A 6,628-nucleotide genomic window follows, 5' to 3' on the forward strand; every position below is an offset into this window, starting at 1 on the left:
TATATTTCTATTGATAACTGCAATTTAACCTTATAATTTTAAGGAATATTTAAATTCTCTCAATTTATATAGGAGATAAAGTTACAAACTAATTCAAACTGAATTTTAATGATTGAAGAGATTATTGGGATCAGAAAAACCCTTGAATTAAAACTAAAAGACACTGACATTGAATTAGACCTATTGGTAGAAACCCCACACAATGAGGTGAGAACCTGAGCAGTTACATAAATTTAATTGCAAGATATAATATTTATCTATATAAAATAAATCATCATACCATAAAAGTACATTAGGTTTCACTTGATAATTATACACAATTGTACTTCATTTAATTTTCAAACTGATTTTGTAAATTTTGACTTAATTCTACTTTATATGTATGACAAACCTTCAGTATCTCCTTTATTTAGGCTAATCCAGTGTGTCTTTGCTGCCTAAGAAATCCGACAGCTCTATAGAGAAAAAAAGTGTGCATCAAATTCCTAATGAGTGCAATTTACATTATAAGGAGGAACAATCACATTCAGCACTTTCTTTCTAAGGAAATGACTTGGGAATTCCTTAGAAAGATCCAGTGGTTTCTAAAACATGCAATGCATCACTATCTAGGCTTGTAAAGAAATAAAAGTAAGAGAGCTCCCAGTTATTCTGCAACCTCAGCTCCAGTAAAATCCCAGGTTATATTTAACCCTGAGATTTAAAATTCCTATAAGTATTAGTAACCTTTAAATATCTCTTTTCTATGTATTATTACTGATATAAAAATAACTTATGTGATAATTGGAAAGAAATTGCACATATGATGACTGAGTTTCATTTATGAGAATCTTTCACATTCTTTTAATTTGTTTTGACATGAATTATTGTCTTGACAAAGTCTTCAATCAAAGGATGACAATTTGCGTCTTGCATTCTCTCCATCAAAAATAATTATTAAGATGTGTGATTTTTTTATACAGACAGTTCGTATAACTCAATATCAAAAAAACAAGCAACCCAGTCGATAAATGGGCAGAAGACCTAAACAGATATTTCTCCAAAGACATCCAGATGGCCAAGAGGCACATGAGAAGATGCTTCACATCACTAATTATTAGAGAAATGCAAGTCCAAACTACAATGAGGTATCATCTCACACCAGTGAGAATTTCCATCATCAAAAAGTATACAAATAACAAACACTGGAGAGGGTGTGGAGAAAAGGGAACCCTCCTACACTGTTGGTGGGAATGTAAATTGGTACAGCCATTATGCAAAACAGTCTAAAGGCTCCTTAAAAAACTGAAAACAGAGTTACTATATGACCCAGCAATCCCACTCCTGGGTACATACCCAGAAAAGACGAAAACGCTAATCCAAAAGGAAATACACACACCAATGTTCATAGCAGCATTATTTACAGTAGGCAAGATATGGAAGCAATGTAAATGTCCACCAACACCTAAATGGATAAAGAAGATGTGGTATATATATACAATGGACTATTACTCAGCCATAAAAAGAATGAAATAATGGCATTTGCAGCAACGCGGATGGACCTAGAGATTATCATACTAAGTGAAGTAAGTCAGGCAGAGAAAGATAAGTACCATATGATATCATTTATATATGGAATCTAAAATATAATACAAATGAACTTATTTGCAAAACAGAAACATATTCACAGATATAGAAAATAAACATATGGTTACTAAAGGGGAAACTAGGGGGAAGGATAAATTAGGACTATGGGATGAAAAGATACATACCACTATATATAAAATAAACAAAAAGTATCTACTAAATAGCACATGGAGCTATATTCAATATCTTATAATAACCTATAATAGAAAAGAATGTGAAGCTGTATACCTGAGACTAACACAATATTGTAAATTGACTATAGTTATATGAAAACAAATTTCTAAAGTATGACATTTTTATTTTATTTCATTAGTTTGTTGACTTCTCTGATATTATGTACAATCCCTGTTATTTTTTCCTTCTTGAGTTCTTCATTCCCAATTACTCTAACAAAATTCTCATGTATATGTAACTGTGTTAGAATCACAGCCCACTCTCCACACTTAGTTTCAACAGTAATTATTAATACTCAACAAAAAAATTAGTCAATAGTTGATCTAAGAAAGAAATGGAAAATTTTATTTGAGCCAACCTGAGGATTATAACCTAGGAGACAGTTTTGCAGAAAGCTCTGAGGACTGTTCTGCCCATTACAGGTCAAAGCAGTTATATAAGTTTTTGAGACAAAAGGTTATACATCAAATGATGTATTATTGACCGTTTACACAATCAACATCTACATGTACAAAGTGAGTAGTGGGTCATGGGTCATCATGGCCCCTTACAAGATTAAGAAGGAAGGTTATCTTCTAAGGAGTTGTGACCCTTGATGAGATTAAGAAGGAATGGCGTCTCCTAAGGAGGTCTGGTATAATGCAGGTGCCCAAATACACATTAAATGGGAGGGAGGGGATCCAAAGGGCAAAGAAAAATTTTATGTTTAAATTCTTCTTATTGTGCCATAAAAGATGAATTTTACTTCATCATTTGGATATGTAAACAAACTTCCTTTATGACCAAATCTGCAGTCAGTCTTTACTTTTCATGCATTGTATGAGGCTATCCATTAAAGAAGAACTTAAAGACAATTCAGTATTACCATTTCTGAACATACCAGGCATGTGCTTACCTCCAGGTTTTTGACTTGTCTATTCACTATGCATAGAAGGTGCTTCTCCTAGATTACTCCACGGTTTATGCCTTTACCTCTTTCAAGTCTTTGCTTAAATGTAACTTTCTCAGCAAGGCCTACACTGGCAACCTTACCTAATACTCCAGCTCCCCCTTCTCAATAAACCCAAAATTCCTTACCCTGCTTTATTTGTTTTTCTTCTCTAACATATACACACACAAAGGCAGAGATTTTTGTCCATATCATTCATCAATGCATCATTGACACCTAAAACAGTATCTGACACATAATATTTGCTCAATAAGTATTTTTTATGAAATGATTGATTTTTGCACTGAAAAGTGTGGCCTGAAACGTCTATGAACAAAAAAAATCCACATCTCATTTAATAATTCCTAGTGGTCAAAAATGATTACAATTTGCAACTACACAAGATCTGTAATTTAGTCAACTCTTTTCTATTCTAGATAAATAAAAAATTAACTTTGTGCCATTTCTTATGCTATTATCCAAGCTTAATAATATTAATTATTCCTCCATCTCTATCAGTCAACCAGTTACTTTTGGTTTACTTTTCAAGCAATTTACTTTAGAAATTTAAACCGTAAGTCCTAAGAAAACAATTCATTAAAATTGAGAAACAGAGGAAATGATATTATGTATATTAATCATTTGCCTTTTATTTCCGTAAGCCTAATACATTGATGATAATATGACAATAACTCCCCTTTGGTAACTACTATGTAATATAAATGCACAGATCTGACATAATGACCAAAAAAGGTAACCACTATGTAATATAAATGCACAGATCTGACATAATGACCAAAAAAGGTAACCTGAAAATCCTTTCATGACAGAAATCCAGAAATACTAAACAGAATAAGACAATTTTATAAGCAAAGCATTGCTGAATTTACAAGAAATGGAAATTTCCTGTTCGTTATAAAAACGAATTGGGGATTAAAAACCCAGAAGGAGCTGAGTCCATCCAAGAGAACAGAAACTATTATTGAAAAGAAAGGTAATTTAATTAGGAAATTGGTTACATAAGGTATGAAAGAGCTGAAAGACAAGTAGGGTACAGTGAATAAACCAAGAGATTAGCTACATCAGGAAACCACACGCATCCTAATTTTATGGCTGAGGTAACGGAGGAATCAAGAAGTGAATTGACTGAGTTCTCACGGTAAACGGGTGGAAACAGTTTGGCTACAGAATCTGTGCTTGTACCCACTGTAATACAGAATCTCACTGAAGAATAATAGGCAGTTAAGGAAAACAATCAAATCGATCTTTTAAATGGGAAAAATATTAATAATAAAAATTAAAAACTTATCAAACATAGATAAACAAAAAACACCAAATGGGAAACTACATATGATTCAGTTACCCAGGATACATAATGGAGAGAAAACAAGTAAACTAAGAAGAGATATAAAGGAGAGAATCAGAAAATAAACATATTTCTAATCAAATGCCAGAAACAGACACTAGAAAGAATGAACGATTTTTCTTTCCTGAATTGATAAGATAAATGATATTTTGGGAAGGAAGAAAAACAATAGGTAGACCCAGTAGGATAAATAAAAATAAATCCACATTTAACGTAATGTAGCATGCCAGAAACCAGTAGAAAAATTGAAAAGCAACTGGAAATAAGAGTTTATCTACAAAGGAGTGATAAACCAATGGCACTAACAGTGTCCGAGAACCATGGTTGACAATCAGGACTAAATCTTTAAGGAGATGAGAGGAAATAACTGGCTTCCAAGAACTCTACACCCAGCTGAGATTTTCGCAAGAATGAAGGTAAAAAGAACATTTTCAGGACAATGCACACACACAACTTTCCTATTAATTACATTTTTAGCATTATAAGTTGTCCTTCTTTGGCCAATGTTTAGAAGGCTTGAATTACACTGAATTTAATATTAAGATACTGAAGTATGCAGTCTTACTCACTGGACTGCTGGGGAAGTACCCCTGACCTCTTATTTTTTTAACTGTAGTCTTCTAATAGGAAGTTATGTATTATCTTAAGGATTATCTTTAGTATAATTATACATATATATAATCTATAATTAAATCTTATATAACATCTTACTATACTAATTTATTAAGAGAGAGGACTGAATATCATAATTATGTCACTCCTGCTTAGAGGATTGTTAATAAATATGATTGTAATATTCATATAGAAACTTAAAACAACAGTAAAATCCTGAAAAGGGAGATCAATGAGGGGAAATTAACTCTACTAGATAATAAAATATTAAATAATGCCTCATTGATGAAAAATAATATAGAGAACACACAAACAAAATAACATAACAGAATGAAGGTTTCAGAAACACACAAAGGTATATATGGAAATGGCATCACATATCAGTTTGAAAAATAACTTTTCAGTAAATGATTTTGAAATAGCTATGCATCCATATGAAGAAAAAAAATTAAATCCACTTCTTTTACCAAATGCTTTCATCAACTCTACATGTGACAAATATTTAAAAGAAAACAATGAGAACATAAAAGAAGAAAAAAATGGCAATTTTCTTTACAACCTTAAAGGGGAGAAAGCCTTCCTAATGACTCTGAATCCAGAAGTCATCAAAGATCAACGAAGTAGACTATTAAAACACCTGTTAACCATATGACCCAGCAATCCCACTGCTGGGCATATACCCAGAGAACACCATCATTCAAAAAGACACATGCACCTCAATGTCCACTGCAGCACTATTTACAATAGCCGGGTCATGGAAGAAACCTAGATGCCCATCAACACACGAATGGATGAAGAAGATGTGGTACATCTATACAATGGAATATTACTCAACCATAAAAAAGGACGAAATAATGCCATTTGCGGCAACATGAGTGGACCTAGAGATTCTCATACTAAGTGAAGTAAGTCATACAGAGAAAGACAAATATCGTGTATTAACGCATGTATGTGGGATCTAGAAAAATGGTACAGATGAACCTGTTTGCAAGGCAGAAATAGACACACAGATGTAGAGAACAAATGTATGGACACCAAGGGGGGAAAGTGGAGGGTGGGATGAATTGGGAGATTGGATTGACATATATACACTAATATGTATAAAATAGATAACTAATGAGAACCTGCTGTATACCACAGGGAACTCTCCTTCACTTCGCTGTACATAGAAACTAACACAACATCGTAAAACAACTATACCCGAAATAAAAATAAAACACCTGTTAACGTCTGAATATAAAAAAATTATTAATATCAAACGATAATGACATATTTGGAAATAACTTGAAAATTATATTATACAAAGGTTTTACCTCCTTAAAGTAGTATTAAAGAGACTGATAATCCAATAAAAATGAGGAAACTATATGAACAAACAGGTTATAGAAATTACAAATTGCCATTAAACATATAAAAGGTGGTCAGTGTCACTGAAAATAAGATAAATAAAAATTAGGAATTAAAATTGTGTTGCAGTAATATATTTTACCTAACAGATTGCCAAATAATCTAAAAGTTTGACAACTCTATTGTCAAATCTGAGGGAAACATGCATTCTCCCATGCATTGCTGATGGTAAAATTCCCCTGAAGGGCAATTTGTAAATATCTATTCAAATTACAAATGCATTTACCCTTTGATGAAGTGATCCTTCCTCTGCATGCAGGAATTAAACATCAAAAAATGTTTATTCACTGCTACCTTATTTACAATGTGGAAAACAAGAAACAATCCAAGTGTTCATCCATAGGGAATAATTAAATAAATTGTGGTACAATCATACAATGGAGTACTCTTCAGCAATTCAATGAGGGAGCTCTCTGTCTGCTTATACAGAAGGCTCTTCAGTATACCATGTGAGATTCAAAAAGAAAAGGCAATGTTCAACAGTATAGTATAATATGTAAAGTGTATGCTATTTT

The sequence above is a fragment of the Hippopotamus amphibius genome, chromosome X (assembly GCF_030028045.1).
Source record: "Hippopotamus amphibius kiboko isolate mHipAmp2 chromosome X, mHipAmp2.hap2, whole genome shotgun sequence".
Lineage (NCBI taxonomy): Eukaryota > Metazoa > Chordata > Mammalia > Artiodactyla > Hippopotamidae > Hippopotamus > Hippopotamus amphibius.